Source organism: Tamandua tetradactyla, chromosome 3, assembly GCF_023851605.1.
Source record: "Tamandua tetradactyla isolate mTamTet1 chromosome 3, mTamTet1.pri, whole genome shotgun sequence".
NCBI classification, from domain to species: domain Eukaryota; kingdom Metazoa; phylum Chordata; class Mammalia; order Pilosa; family Myrmecophagidae; genus Tamandua; species Tamandua tetradactyla.
The window spans coordinates 74737629-74754781 of record NC_135329.1 but is presented as its reverse complement, the minus strand read 5'-3'; the positions used below and the strand labels follow the sequence as shown (position 1 = coordinate 74754781).

The 17153-nt window shown below is 35.9% G+C and overlaps 2 long non-coding RNA genes and 1 pseudogene across 15 annotated transcripts in view; 2 read left to right on the top strand and 1 right to left on the bottom strand.

The window, feature by feature from the left end:
* LOC143677386 (uncharacterized) overlaps nt 1–11371 on the bottom strand; it is a 141413-nt gene extending 130042 nt beyond the window's left edge. For all 12 annotated transcript variants that reach the window (XR_013172568.1, XR_013172570.1, XR_013172562.1 and 9 more), the window contains exons 1-2: nt 11253–11371; nt 8885–9028 (exon numbers count right to left, since the gene is read on the bottom strand). This is a non-coding gene — a long non-coding RNA (uncharacterized LOC143677386). The remainder of the gene's footprint in view (nt 1–8884; nt 9029–11252) is intronic.
* Nucleotides 95–8370, top strand: LOC143676739 (N-acetyltransferase ESCO2 pseudogene; annotated as a pseudogene).
* A 73-nt stretch (nt 11372–11444) lies between the features above and the next one.
* The window catches only part of LOC143677383 (uncharacterized), a 166973-nt gene continuing 161264 nt past the window's right edge, over nt 11445–17153 (top strand). For all 3 annotated transcript variants that reach the window (XR_013172556.1, XR_013172555.1, XR_013172557.1), the window contains exons 1-2: nt 11445–11580; nt 14330–14412. This is a non-coding gene — a long non-coding RNA (uncharacterized LOC143677383). The remainder of the gene's footprint in view (nt 11581–14329; nt 14413–17153) is intronic.

Genomic DNA, 17153 nt, shown 5'->3' with positions numbered 1-17153 from the left:
AAAATGGGCCCCCAATGCAGGCAACCATTTCATTTTATTTAACAGTGAGAATGGAGCTAAACTACCACTGCCCTGGGGGACACTGTGACAAGCAATGACTGTGATGACTACAGTTGACCAGGGTGATGCCAGTTGCCCTGCTCTTAATACCCTGTGTAAATGGCTATGTTAACAAACTAAAGGAAACATACATCATCTCAAAAGATGCAGAACAAAGACCAATAAATGCAGAAAATGCATTTAGCAAAATTTGATTTCCAAACCCTGCCCTGATAAAGAGGGCAGAGAGAAAAGCTTCAGGGTTCTCTCCTCCCATAGAAAATCTGAACAATAGTAAAAACTTGCAGATATCTTTCTCAAAGCCCAGAAAACCTTTAAAAGATTTCAGTAACAGGATGAGTGCTGAATGAAGAGAATGGCAACTTAAAAATGGTAGAATCTCAGGGCACCCTGACTAGCCCCTCCCCCAACCTTTCTCTACCTCATTACTAGACTTGGTTCTGTGGTAGCAACATAACCCTCCTGCATAAACTTGGAACAAGTATTCTGTGCCAATCTTCTGGTAGCAGCCTGAGGGACTGAATAAGGACCCCTGATACAGACTTACCATTTCAGAACTTGACCTGTATGCAGAAGGCAGTTCTCAGAACTCTTTTACAGAAAGCTGCAGAATAGTCAATTTGTGGCTGCTGGGGCAACGGATTGCTAGCTTCATGACATACAATACAATGCCTGGGACCATAAGCACACTGCTTTCTAGGTTAGAGGGGATATTCATATCTTTGTAATGGGGTACTTCCTTGGGCCACAAGCACATGCCCAAGGCAAGAATAATGAACAGACTGGATAAGGGAAGCTACTCAACTTTGGCCTTAAACTATTCTCTAAATTCACTGTATGGATAAACCCAAAGGAAAGCACTAGAACGAGTTATTCTGCAAAGTCAAGGAAAGCTCTGTGATAACAAGAGCTGATAAAATTTAGATGGCTCAGAACCTAAATTCTAGCCATAACACATTAAAATACCAAAATGTCCAAGTTTCAACAAACAATTAGAAAACATACAAAGAAACAGGAAACAATGGCTTAGGCAAAGGAGAAGATTAAAACATTAGAAACCATCCATGAGGAGGACTGGGCCTGGGATATACCAGACAAGATTTCAAGAAACCAGTTCTAAATTTGCTCAAAGAGCTGAAAAAAAGTATGGACAATGAGCAAAGTAAATCAGGAAAAGACTAACAAAAGGAGAATGTCCATAGAGAGATGAAAATTATGACAAGGAACCAAACAGAACTGAAGAACACAATAACAGAAATTTAAAAATTCCCTAGAGGTGTTCCAGAACAGATGGGGCTGGCAGAAGAAACAATTAATGAACATGAAGATAAGGTAATTGAAATCATTCAGTCTGAGAAAAGAAAGAATAAAGAATGAAGAAAAGTGAACAGAGCCTGAGGAACCTGTGGGACACCACAAAGCAAACCAATATCCACATTGTGATAGTCCAGAAGAAAAGAAAAAGGGGAAGAGAGACTATTGAAAGAAATAATATATCAAAACTTCCCAAATTTAATGAATGAGTATACACATCCAAGATGCTCAACAAATTCCAAACTGCATAAACCAAAATAGATCCATGCTGTGACTATTCTAATCAAACTGCCAAATGCAAAAGAAAAAGAGAATTCTGAAAGCCACAAAAGAGATGCAATACATCACACAAAAGGGAGCCTAAGTAAGATTAAGTGCCAGTTTCTCACTGGAAACCATGAAGCAAGAAGGCAATGGAATGACATATTTAACATTCTGAAAGCACAAAATTGCCAACTAAGAATTCTACATCTGGAAAAAGTCCTTAAAAAAAGAGGGAGAGATTAAAACATTCCCACATAAGCAAAAGTAAAAAATTAATCACCACTAGATGGCCCTATAAGAGATTCTACAGGAATGAAAACACACTAGGCAATAGATTGAAGCTGTATCCAGAAATAAAATCTCCAGTAGGGGTAAAAACACTGGTAAGTATAAAAACCAGTATTAATGTATTTTTGGTTTGTAACTATTTTTTTTTTTTTTTTACATTTTACAGCATCTAAAAAGCAAATGCATAAAATTTAATGATAAATCATGACTTGGGACTTGAATAAACATGATCTATTACAAGAATTACAGAAAGATTGGAGGACAGAGAGAAAAAGGAAGTTTGTGTATACTATTTAAGTTGAATTGGAATCAAAGCACACAGATTGTTATACATTTAGGATGTTAAATTTAAGATCTATATTAATTATAAAAATACATATAAGAATACACAAGGTCATAATACAGTCAAATTTAGAATACAGGTGTCTAGGGGTGGGGGAATGGAGAGTTAATGCATAATGGGTGTACAGTTTCTATCTGGGAGTTGGAAAGTTTTAGTAAGGGAAGGTGGTGAGGGTACCACAATATTGTGAATGTGATTAATCCCACTGAATATGTTGGGGAGTGGTTAAGATGGAAAGTTTATGCTCTATAGTGTTCCCACAATTTAATAAAAGAAATAGGAACTAAAGAGACAGTAACAATTAAATTCAATATGCAATCCTAGATGCAGTCTAACTGGAGATGAGAAAAGGCTCAAAGGATATATGAAAAAAATGGAATATAGACAGTAAGCTTTATATCAATATTAAATTTCTTGAACTTGCTAATTGTACTTCAGGTGGTTATGTAAATGAATACCTTTGCTTTTAGAAAATGCACATGTTGAGAAAATGGATGGAAAAATAGACAGGTAGAGTGACAGAGATGGAGAGACAGATGGAGTAATAAACAGAATGATACACAAATGTGACAAAATGTTGAAATTAGAGGATCTGGATATCTGGGGGATAGGATTAGTCAAAGCTCTCTGTATGGAATTTTTATATTTTGTAACTGTGCTGTAAATATGAACATATTTCAAAATAAAACATTTTTTTAAATTTAATATTCCCTCATGATAAAAACCCACAACAAAATAAGCAAAAGAAAGGAACTTCTTTAACCAGATAAAAGGCATTTACCAAAAAACCCTATATTTAATGCTGAGTGGCTGAATTTTTACCCCTAAGGTAAGGAGAAAAGTAAAGATGCACACTTGCAGCACTTCTATTCAACATCATACTGAAAATCCTAGCCAGTGAAATAAGTAAGGGAAAAAAGTATACAGATTGGAAGAGAGGAAGTAAAATCCTACCCAGTGAAATAGATAAAAGAAAACAAAGCATACAGATTAGAAAGGAAAAGGTAAAACTATATGCTTATAGATTATATTTAATGATGAGGAAAATCCTAAGGAATCTTCCAAACAACTCCTGGAACTAATAAGTGAAGTCACCAAAGTCAAAGAATTTGTGTTTAGTGTTTTTAAACAGTGAACAGTATTTCTATACACTAACAAAAACAAGTATAATTTACAATAGCAGCAAAAGAAATCAAGTACTTAAGTATTAATAGAACTAAATACATGCATGGTCAATATAAAGAAAACTATCAAACAATTTTAAAAGGAATTAAACAAGACCTAAATATATGGAGAGATATTTACGTTCATGGTTTGGAAGATTCTGAATAAATCAAAATTTAAAACTTTTATTCTCTTAAAGATACTGTTGAATGAAAAGAGAAGCCACAAATAATGAGGAAATATTTGCAAATCACAAATTTGACAATGTATGTATATTCAGTACATAAAAGGAACTTTCAAACCTTAACAGTAAGAAAAAATGACATTTAATAAATGGACAAAAGATTTGAACAGGTACTTACAAAAGAAGCCAAATGGATAGCAAATAAGCACACAGAAAGATGTTCAATGTCATTCTTTTTTTAAAAGTACTTAGCTGGGGGGTACAAGAGTAGTTCAGTAGTAGAATTCTCACCTGCCAAGCTAGAAACCAGGGTTCAATTCCTGGCTCATGCACTTCCCCCTAACAAAACAAAATAAAACATGTAAAGAAAGAAAAACCAAAACAAAAAATTCAACAAATGGTGTTGCAATAACAGGATACTCACATGGAAAAGAATGAAATGTAACCCCCACCATACAACATAAAAATAAAAAAAAAATAAAAAATAAAGTCAAAATTAAAAAAAATACTTAGCCAAACCAGACAGACTTGCCTTAAAGATCTGAAAAATTAACAGGTGAATTTTCAACAATCTATCAAAATTCCAGCAGCCCAAATTTGCAGAAATGGAAAAGCCTATTACCAAATTTAATTGGAAGAGTAACCGGCTCTGAATCGCCAAAAACAACTTGAGAAAGAAGAACAAGGTTGGAGGACTCATGCTTCCTGTCTTTAAAGCATATGACAAAACTACAATGGTTAAAATAGCATGAACTGGCACAAGGATAGGCATATTGACCAGTGGAATCAAATTGAAAGTTCAGAAATAGACCCCCATATCTATGTCCAAATATTTTTTGACACAGCTGCCAAGTCCACTCACATGGGAAAGACTAGTCTCTTCAACAAATGGTGCTGGAAAAATTGGATATCTAAATCAGAAAGAATGAAAGAGTACCCCTCTCTCACACCGTATAAAAATTAATTCAAAATGAATCAAAGACTAAATATAAGAATCAGGACTATAAAACTCCTTGCAGAAAATGCAGGGAAGCATCTTCAGGATCTTGTGTTAGGCAATGGTTTCTTAGACTTTACATCCAAAGTACAATCAATAAAAGGAAAAGTAAATAAATTGAAATTTAAAATTTTTGCACATCAAAAGACTGTCACAAAAATGAAAAGGCCACCTGCTCAATGACAGAAAATATCTGTGAACCATATATCTGATAAAGATTTACTATCCAGAGTATACAAAGAAATCCTATAACTCAAAAATAAAAAGACAAACAACCCATTTCAAAAATAAGCAAGAGACTTGAATAGACATTTCTCCCAAGAAGATGTACACAAGGCTAAAACTGCACATGAAAAAATGTTCAACATCACTAGCTATTAGGGAAATGCAAATAAAAATCACAATGAGATATCATTTCACACTGACTAGAATGGCTACTATTAAAAACACAGTAACAGAAAACTTAAAGTGTTGGAGAGGGGGTGGAGAAGTAAGAACACTCATTCATTGCTGATGGGAATATAAAATGGTGCAGCTGCTATAGAAGATGGTTTGGCAGTTTTTCAGGAAGTTAAAGTGAGAATTACTATATGACCTGGCAATCCCACTACAGGGTATACCCAGAAGAACTGAAAGCATGGGCTGAATCAGATATTTGCATATCAATGTTTCCCAGTGTTATTATTCACAATTGCCAAAAGATGGAAGCCAAAAGATGGAAGCAGCCCAAGTTTCAATCAACTGATGAACTAGTAAACAAAATGGGTACATACACACATGATGGAGTATTAGTCAGCCATCAAAAGGCATGAAGTCCTGATGCATACGACAACATGGATGAAACTGAGGACACTATGCTGAGTGCAATAAGCCAGACACAAAGACAAATATTGTATGATCTTGCTGATACAAACTATTACAAACAAACTCACAGAGTCAGAATCTAGATTACAGGTTACCAGGTAACCTAAATCTAACATAATCTATATCTAGATCATAACATATAATTTATGTTTAGATTATAAACAAATCTAGACCATAATCTATATCTATAGCTAACCTATAGTCTATATCTACACTATAAATCTATATCAAGATCTAGACTATCATAGATTGTGGTTAGAGAAAAAGGAGTTGATGCTCAATTTGTATAGAACTTCTATTTAGGTTGACTATAAAGATTTGGAAATGGATGGTGATTGTAATCAAGAAGTTAGGATTTAAGGGATGATTATGGTTACTGAATAACTATATAGTAATTCCTTTTTGCTTTCTGGTGTATTGGAATAGTCAGAGGGAAATAGCTGAAATCATTGCCCAACTAACTTGATCACTGATAAAGATTGTATAGCCTTTATTTTGTACCCTTGTGATTGTAAAAACCTTGTGATTAACCTTCACTTGGACCCATTTATCCATTTTTCTGATTTAGAGTACTGTGATTTATAAAGACAACCCCTAATGCTTACTAATGAAGGGTCTTGAGTCAGACCAGAAGTAATCTACCCAAAGTCCAAAGTTATCTTGATAACCAAAACTGAATCAAACCAAAATGGGCCAACCTGACATGTACAGTAGCTTAGATTTCAACTTGCAAGTCACCTATATTTCATTATAATACTAAAAATCATGCCCAGTATATTAAGACCACCATTTTCTTACATATGTTCTGTGACTAAGCATGTAGTCAATATGTGCATGATGAATAATTAGATCACCTCTAATTACATCAGCTGGTGCCATGGTGCTCATTATCCTAAAACCTGCCCATTTTTGATAGTATAAATCAGAAGTACTGCAATATACTTTTTCTCTCTTTGAAACCCTGGCATCTCAGAAATTGGTCATTTGCTGCATTGGGCAAAAGAATCCACTGCCTTTGTCCAGTAACAGTGATGATGATAGCATGTTATTGTGAGTGTGGTTAACAGCACTGAATTTTATGGGTGAATGTGGTTAAAATGGGAAACTTTATGTTGTGTACATTATGAGAATAAAAAGAAGATCAAAGATGAGACTGCATAACACAGTGACCCATACTGTAGACCATGGACTATAGTTCATTGTACAAGTTTAAGCATATTTGTTCATGAATTATAACAAATGTACAACTAATACAAGGTGTTAACAATAGGGTAGGATATGGAAAAAATGCACCTAATGTAAATGATGAATGATAGTTAATAGTACTATTTTAATAATCTTTCATCAATTCTAAGAAAGTTAAGTACTGTTTAAAAAGAAGTACAATTAAAAAAAAGTGCTATCATCAATTCTAACAAATGTTTCACACCAATGCAATGTTTTGGTGGTGGGATGGTACACTGGAATCCTGTACTTAAGCATGATTGTTCTGTAAACTCACAACTTCTCTAATAAAAAAAGCAAAATAAAAACCATAAGGGAAGTGTCCTGGTTCTGAGTCACAGGTGTTCAACTTAGAAGATGGCAGGTTCCCCAATGAAAAGGAAATAATATTCTTCAATCTGTGATCATCTGTTATCAGACATTCCATCAAAGAAATTAATTTTGGAATTTTCTGAAAATATATTTCAATGACCTAATAAAAAGCACATTCTCCAAGCAGTGACAAAAATGAAGAAGAGGTGCACTGTTTTCAACAAGGCCACTTCATTTCAAGTCTGATTTATACATAATCTCCAACAACTAAAAAAATAGATTCCCATCTGCAAATCAAGGTTCACCCTTTAAACCTGCTGTGTCCACTCTATTCTTTTACAACAAAGATAAGTGGTACCTCAATCCATTACAGAGAAAGCTGGTAAAAGAGAGTAGACCCACTTGTGTAAAAACTAATAATGAAGATAAACCTTTACCTACTATGATGAAAAAAATACAGGTAAAACCTATCTGGTTGAAGGAGATGAACAAAGAAACACAGAAGAATTTAACTGCTAAGCGCCAACCAAATTATAAGTGCATCAAGCCTGTGTCAAAGAATTCTAAAAATTCCTCACAAAATAGAGTGACCTCTGAGCCATCTGTGGAGAAAGAGAATAATTGTTATTCATCTATAAATAATCTGAATGCTCCTTGAGTTCTAAGCCAAAAAATAAAACCACAAGTTACACTCCAGGGTGGAGCAACATTTTTTGTTAATAGAAAAAAAAAATCCTCTTTCAAGAAATTGTCTCTAGAAAATAAATCATTACTGGAATTCACCCAAAAGAATAAATCAAAAGTGACTGAAGATTCTGATTTAGAGACTGTCAGTGAAAGAAAAACTTTTATGACAGGGCAAGTACCAGAGTGCTTGTTGCTAGGAAAGGAACTGACCATTGAGCTATTGAGTTCAAGAAGTAAAAATGAAGAAAAATTAATGAAGGATTCATCAGTTTCTTCAAGAGAATGTAAACTTGATGAAAGTAAGCATTTTCCTTCAAAGGATCCTCCTAGTGAGAGCAAGAAGACAGTTTCTTCTGAGCCCATTGTCTATCCCATCTTCAGTGTGCCTTCAGTCAATACAAGAAGGACTCTAGCTGAAGAACAAGTCTTCTGTGGGATCCATCATATCTACTAACTTTTTGAAACAGACCAATATGCAGAAAAATACCAGACACTGAAATAAAGAAAGTAAAGACCATCACAGATGCAGGTCAGAAATATTTGGGGGCTACTATGTATAAGTCTTGTGGCATGATCTATACAGCTAACCCTGAAGATGAACTACAGCATGTTCAGCAGAGATTTCTGGAAGGAATTAAATATAAGAATTCACAAAAGGGTATGCAATAAAAAGTGTTTCCTCTAACCCATCTACTATCCTCACATCCTCCTCCAAACACCCAGTTCCCATCTCTGGAGTATCCAACATTAAGTTTTCTCTGTATATTTTCCAAAGATATACTCTGTATACATAAGCAAGTATCATCACATGATTTTTAACCTTTTTATGGTGTATCTTGCTACATAGAAAATTAAAAATTTTTACATAAAAAACATAAGGAAAGAGTAGTGTCAACTACCTTGCTTTATGCCCAACAGTAGCAATCTATTCATTATTGCTTTTGCACCATTAAAACAAATGTCAACAGTTAGCATCTTCATATTACAAAAATGATCTTGACCTCACAGAACTCTGGAAAGGTTCCTGGGGACTAGAGACCACACTTTGAGAATTACTGGCTATTTAAACAATACTTTCATGAAGGTGATTTTTAACTATTTTTGCTTTTATGGGCATTCTTTCATAAAACTTACTAAAATATACACACATACTATGATACAAAATGAGGGTTAAACAACTCACCTGGAATTTATTCATTTCTGATGCTCCAGGGAAAATGTAGAAACTATGAATCCAGAGAAGGCGAAGCTGACAGGAGTCATAGGACCTTATCTTGCAGCTCCAGAACTTATGAGAAATTTCCATATATTTTTCTAAAGAATAAACCTTTGGAAAAAATATCTTTCACTTTTCATATGCAATTAAGAAGGGCCATGATTAATGCTCATCTCTCCATGGGTGACTCTGACATAATCTTGATGAACCCGGGACATTTTTATTGAGTAAATTGAAGCATTTACTTCCTACTGTTTGCTTTAAAAAATATGTCTGTTTAAAGTAAATAACATGAAAGAATTTAAAATATAAACATCAAATAATTAGTTAAGCAAGGTGTATAATATATCCAATGATGGAACCCTACACTGATATTGCAAATGATATTGAAGAGAAATATTCATTGACATGGAATGATTTTGAGGTTAATGCCGGAAAAATTTTTCCTGTTAATATACTAAATTTCATGAGCTTAGAAAGTCTTTTGAAAGCTCTCAACAATGAGATGTTTCTTCTCCCTAAACTATAGATTCTCAAAATCACTTTTCCAAGAAGGTTGTTTTAACTTCAGTATGATAAACAACAGTGGACCTCAAGACGTCAGGTCTACCTCAGCTTCCACAACTCAGGAACCTAGGGACTTAGTTTCAATTTTATGATTTTTAAAATAAGGAGGAATTAGATAACTTTGAATACATTTTCATGTACCATCCTGATATTATGTCTTTGCCACAAATCTAATACAGTGTTCTGGAATTCACTGTCCCCTCAAACCATGACTTGGGCCTAGCATAAAATTTAATTAGGCCTTAATGAACTCTCATGTGACCATCTACTCTGGTGACAGTGGCAAAAACCTAACTTCTACTAAAATAACAACTGGGCACCATAATCCCAAATTGGCAACTTCTTATTTGTTGCAAAAACAACTAGATGCCATGAACCTGAAATCCACATATGAGCAGAAACCAGCCTGGGGCTTTTACACAGAGACTAATAGGAAACCCAGACAGCAGCAGCAGGTCAGAGGCATTATATCACTTTCATAACATGGAGCATGGATGAGTCCCCATTTTCATCTTTAAGAAAAGTCCCATTTTTCTCTCCAACCTTGGCCTGAACAGGTTCTGTAGTAAAACTTAATGCTGAGTGCTCAATTTGTCGTTTCAATTTACTTTGTTCTCTTTAACTGTCCTTTGAGACCAGGTTGAAGGATGAAGGAGGAAGGACGTTAATTTACCTTTGACCCCTGGGTTCTGAGGAGGTAAGATTAGGTTACACTCCATAATTCTGACCCGGTGGTGCTCAGGAATAAAGATTGTGTATTTTAGCGTGGAAAAGGGGATGGACTATAGAATATAACAATGAAAATCTAATTCCCTATTATCTGCTTATGTGGTAATTCTGGGCAAATCAGTTTCTCTTTCTGAACTTTTAGCTGCTTTATTAAAATGGAGACAGTGACACTGATCCAAAGGATGGTTGTGCGGTTAAATGGGTCAATAATTAAGAGAATATTATGCTTTACAATAAAAGCAGGTCCCCTCTGAGAATTTATCACACTTTATATATTACCCTATTTAATACAGAGCATGATGAAGGTTATGTGTTGGTGGTACATGGGATAAAATAGACTCAATTAAAAGATGAGTATCTGAGGCTTGCAGAGATTCAGCTGTCCACTTACCGGCAGCTGTTGGCTTTGGCCCCAAAGTCTCTCTGGCACTAAACCTGACATCTAAGCAGCAGCACCCAGACCTGCCACGCTGACATGGTGAGTGGAGGGTCCACGCCCTGCGCGGCCTCCCCAGGCCTTCACCTGTCCGCCTGGCAGCAGTACATGAAACCTCCAGAGAAGGAAGGGTCCCGACCCTACTCAGACTCTGCCCCAGGCTCTTCCTAGGAGGTCGTGTGGACACATTCTGTGACCCTCCCCTGACCCCAGCCTGAGGCCCACCCCAGGTTGCACACTGATGCTTTCCCGACCCTCCCCTGACCCCAATCCTCCCCTGACCCCGGCCCGAGGCCCTTGAGGCCTTCGAGGCCCTCGCCAGGCCTCACCCAGACACCTTCCTTGACCCTCCCCTGACCTTGGCCTGAAGTCCTCCCAAGGCTGCACCCTAACCCTTTCCCGACCCTCTCCGGAACCTGGCCCAAGGCCCACCTCAGGCCATGCCCGACTCCTTCCTCAATCTTCCCCTGACCCCCAACCCAGCCCCTCTCAAGGCCGAGACCTGACCCTTCCCCGACCCCTGGAGATGGTGGCAACCCCCGAGGCCTGACTCCACTGAGTTGCTGAGACCCCGCTGTCCCTGCCTTGAGACCTTGGACATACCTGCAGGGTCTTGGCCTCCCCTCACAACCTGCGCCAAGCACCAGCCATTCCTCTGCGCCACCGCGGTACAGCGAGGCTGTGCCGCCTGCTGAGGAGACACAGCCAGAGAGTTGGCAATAGCTGCACATGCGCAGAGCGCCTGGGGCAGGGCATGCGCAATTTTGTTGACGTCACAGTTGTTGGCATGGGTGGGGTGTATCCTGCTGAGGCAGGGTCTGCTGGAGGCCTGGGCAGTTTGAGACCCACAGCGAAGACTGGGACCGAAGGACACCCCCCACCCGGGGCCTTGAAGACAGAAGCCTACCCTGAGGAGATGCCGTGAATGTTGGTGGGTAATTTAAATAACCACCTGGAATTGTCTGGGAGTTCACGCAAACAATAACACCCTCTGAGAGAGGACTTTATCTTAGGAATGCTGGCCTTCAAAATTGTGGAAACAATACATGGGGAGTGCAGTAAACTAGAAAATATGTATGAGCTGGAGCAGAAGACAAGGGCCATACACACCACTTCCTAAAAGAAAACCAAGAAGCTTGAGATTAGATGCACACCCTTCTAAAAACTCTACATGATTTTTATTCTAATGGCAGAAAGTTTTGTAACTATCATTTCACGACGGAATATATACTGAGTCTCCTTCATGGTTAGTAACTTTATGTTGTCAGTTTACTCATGCCAACAAGAGAATTACTTCTCATACAAAATCATTACAAATGTTAAATTTTCCATTATAAAATTAATTTTTAAATGTGCCTGATTCATATTGGGATATATGTACATACATATATGTAAGCACACAAACATGCACCAGTTTTCAGGATGGCAGTGTTACTAGACAAAAGCAGTGGATTCTTTTGCCTGATGCATTCACTCCATGTATCATTTGCACCAATTTTCATTCTTCCAGTATCCAAATCCTTGTTTTGTTTTCATTGTTTGTTTGTTTAGTTTTTGCTTATTTATTTGTATATTTGGTATCACAGTTCTTCAGTGATTTTTTAAATGAAATTACCAAGTGGTTGATGTTATCCAGTGAAATCTCCTTGTTTAGACTTAGCCCTCATTGCCTACATTATACAGCACCAACTCAACTTCCCTTTAGTAATCAACATCAATCCCTCAGGCTGGTGAAATCTCATTCTCTATACATGGATGAATATGTATAATATTGACAGATCTCTCCCACATTAATCTATATTCATCTTGGATCTTAGTTTTTCTCAAATGCACACAGATACCTGCCATTATATGAAAGTCCTGGCTACATTTGATCCATCGTGGGAAAGGCAAATAGCTAAATCAAAATAATTAAATCACATCCCTATAATATTTAATGCTTGGACTGACATAATGTTTCCCCATTAATAATTGTGAATATGAAACTCATGGACTGACTTTGTGTTATCAATCAGTGAGCAAGGTGAATGTGCTGGGAATCTGAAAAGCTTCCTAGGCAAAGAAAAAACTGAATGAAAAGATGACAGAAATGCCAGGTTGCAGTTGTTTCCCTCTTGTGTTCTTATCCATGAATAAGGATGAAGCCTGTTATAAGAAAGTCAATGTCTTCTTGATATAGAAATTGTATTTTGAGGGAATAATAAAAGCAAAACAATTATTTAAAAGTGCAATAGAAATTCACAAGGGCAAGGGTACAGGGTTGGATGAGTGATAATTGATTTAGTTATTTCTTACACATCTAATGTGGTGAAGTTTATAATACAAGCAAATGTTAAATTAATTGAAGAATCAAATCTTCTTTGACAAATGGAAGGAACTAAGTGCTTCATGAGAAATAATATGAACTGATATAAAAGAGAATTGAAATGCTAAAGGACAATCCATGAATATGTGAAAAATAAATGTAGCCAATACATTTAGCTAATGTAGTTAATTAAAAAGGCAGTGACCTCAATGATATGCAACAATAAGTTACTATTGGACTTCAAGTACTATAGAATATATCCTGTGATTATGTTTTATCATAGGTGTGTATGTGAGTGTGTGTCCTTATTACCAGCCAGACTACTGCATTGCTTCTTCTTTCCAAATTTGGTATATACAAACTCAACCAAGTGATACATACACCTATATTGCTCTAGTACTACTTTGTCCCTCTTTAACCAATAGCACTGTTACCAAAATATATATTAAATTCTATTTTTACCACCAGAAGTGTCAGTACTACCACCAGAACATTATAATATTTGGACATTTAAAGCATCAGATGTAAATGAATCTGGTCTAACTATACCTTTTGTGATTGGAAATGATATGAAGGTATAGTACAGCATTCCACCATTTACAGTATCAAGTCCTGTACTCATTCTCAGTAATACTGAGAATTCCCATGGTTGGGGTGACTCTTCAGTAGTCCATTACTTAGACCTCATCCTCTTAAAGAACTCCTGGCCCTTGGACAAAGTATCATTCAGTGCACCTTCCATGGTTTCATTCCTTAGACTGAAGATGAAGGGATTCAAGAGAGGTGTGATGACACTGGAGAGGATAAAGAGGATCTTGTTGAGATGCAGGCTGCTCTTCTGGGAGGGACGGACATAGACAAAGATGGAGATCCCATAGCCCATGCAGACCACAGTAAATTGAGAGGCGCAGGTGGCAAAGGCTTTGCGTTGACCTTGACCTGAGGGTATCTTCAGAATGGTGAAAATGATGTAAGCATAGGATACCACTGTGGGTGAGATGGAGCTGATAAGTAGGACAAGGGAGCTGTTGAAATTCAACAACTCAATGGCATGTATATCAGCACAGGCCAAGTGGAGGAGTGGGGCATTGTCACAGAAAAAATGATCAATCTCATTGGGGCCACAGTATGGCAGTCCTGCTTTAAGGATGGTAGATGGTAGGATGAGGAGGAAGCTGCCTACCCAGGAGAGGATGGCAAGACGGACACAGAGTGTGCTGGTCACAACTGTAGGATATTGAAGGGGGCTGCAAGTGGCCACATAATGATCATAGGACATGACTGCAAAAAGGATAAACTCAGTGCATCCAGACAGGAAGAAGAAATAGGATTGGATGAAGCATTCACTAAATGAGATTCTATTCCTTTCTGACAGGAAGCCTGCAAGCATCTTGGGAACAGCACAGGTGGTGGTTAACATTTCACTGAAAGAGAGATTGCTGAGGAAGAAATACATGGGTGAGTGAAGCCTGTAGTCCACAAGGATCAGGGTAATGATGAGGGTGTTTCCAAGTACTGTCACCAAATAAGCCAATAAAAAATTTTAAAGCAAGAGGCACTCTAGTGCTTGACAGATATGTATCCCAATTAGAATGATATCTTGCACCATAGTCCAGTTCTCTCTCTCCATGCCAGGTGGGGAATCTATTCTCTTAGGAGAACCAAAAAAAAAAGAAGAAATAAGTTAGATATATTATTCAGTAAAACAAGATATTCAAAGATAAATGGAATTGGACAATCTTATTCATTCTATTTCTACCAAGAATAAATTATATTACTGAAAATGTGGCTCTGTTTAATTTTTCTTATAACTTTCCAGATAAGAATATATGAACTTCAGTGTTCTCAATTATAATGATATACAAAAACACCCTCAATTGCCTTTGCATAGTTAATTTTAACCCCAACATTCTTATTTTTACCAAAAATGTAAAAAAGAGAGTAAGTAAAATTTCCATATATATATATATATATATATATAATTATTGGTGAAAATGCATTGTAAGCAATTAATATATACATTTTATAAAGTATTATTGAATTTCATAGGTGATTTTTTTCTTTTAATTAAACTGGCATGCATCAATATTTAATATATTGTCCAATTAACACAAAGCTTTAATTAAATCTTCAAGGCACAGACTAATTTGTTTATACAATTTTAGCTCTATTTTTTATCTATTTAGAGTACAGAGTACACTGTAAAAAATACCCCTTGCTGGAATGTAGAAATCACAATTAATGTACATTGCATTATTTAGATATTAAAAGCAGTGATCCCTACAGAATTTAAATTTTTACTAATATTTTTGTTAATATTTATTGTAGTCAATGTAGAGTAATCTTATTAAATAGAACTTTTAAATGATAAAATAATAAATAGTTAAAGGGAATAGTTATGTATTGGATTAAACTTTTAAAAGTCTTATTATTTAGAGAATGAATTCTAGAACAATCCAATAGCATTTTGTTGATTATTTCACCATATGTCCATAAATCTGTGTGGCTGCAGTAGATATTTATTTCTTGCCTTAGCCACAATGTTTGTTACAATACTTCTCTACTTATGATATAAATTAGTGCCAGAGTTGGACTCACTTTATATAATTAAAATAAATTGGCAGAGTACACAGAGAAAACTCTGAATGTGAAAGTGATGTGAATAGATTTGTCATATTAAATGAAGAATTTAAAAATAGCATGTGATTTAAGAGGGCAGAAAAACCTCAAAGGTGATCCCCAAGCCAAAAGAAATACAGGAAAATCAATTAGCAATTTTAAAAAAATAAAAAACAAGTAATGAATCACACCACTAAAACTAGCATATCAATTACAGCAGCAGTTAGCCGAGTATAATATTCAGAATGAAATAAATACAAAATTTTACTGTATGCAATTTCTATGAAGCATATATAAATACAATGGATCAAAAAGTTTGAAAAAGCATTGGTATATGTATATGTTAAAATATAAGGAGTAATATATTATAATGAAAAAATAATCTGACATACTCTATGCTTAATGATCAAAATACCTGAGAGTGAAAAATATTAAGAAAAACATGGATATTATAAATAGTTGAAGGATTTGTAATAAAATTCTGGAAATGCATGGAATATGAAAAGTGATCTTGTTAAGTCAATCAACAGAATATAAGAGTCTATTCCTGGATTTTAAATCCTTATCTCAAAAATACTTCATAATTCATGCAAAATCCATTTGTATATATTGTAATTCTAATCAAGTACCAGTATGATCTCTATTTTCTGCAATAGATCAAAGGAAATTAAATGAAATTCTATACAGTAACTATTATGATTTTAAAATCTACCAGCATTGGTTATATACTATTAAACTACAGCAACTTGGGACAACAATCCAAAAACTTATGGACATTTTTAACCATTCATTTTAATTGAGGTGAAAATTATAAGGAAGTAAATTTCAAATTACAGAATATGAGTTTCCAGTAAAGTCTACACTGCCTAAAGAAGCTGCATTAGGTGACTGACCATGGAGGTAGGATAAGTACATGTAAAATGGAAAGAAGAGACTAAACTCTCAAATATGGTTGTACTCTCAAATGATGTTATAATTAGAGTACTGAATGGTATTATGTAAGGGTTCAGCATAGGGGATGAAGGGAAAAAGAAAGAGAGGGAGAAAGAGATTTTTCAGGGAATATGCAAAAAATATAAACTGTAGACATAAGGCCATTGCATGGTGGTTAAGGAAAGTGATGAGAAAATACTGACTTCTACAGAAACCAAACCATGTGTTGGTGTTTTCAAGCAAATTTGGTGAGATTCTGTGTGTTATTAAATTGTAAATATAAATTCCTTAAGGCTAATTTAAATGAATCTACCTGAGTGGACAAGATTGCCCGACTTTCCCCAGCATCTATCCTTCAAATAATTCTCAGACATTTGCTATGGGTCAAGGCCATCTTTTTCTCAGGAGTAACATCTAGATGCAATTTTGTAAATATTCCCTGTACACCTCTTGTCTCCTTTTCTAGAATATTTGAGTTTTTCCTTAACAATGCCAAACCTTGCTTGACAAGATGTCTCCTTTGTCTGGTGTAATTTCCTACACTGAGGAAAAAGGAAGAGAATGTCGTGACTTTGATCCATTTTTCTTTCCTGTGGAATCAGGGTTCAGAGCTGAGAAGATGGGATTTGCATAGTAACTGCAGAGTC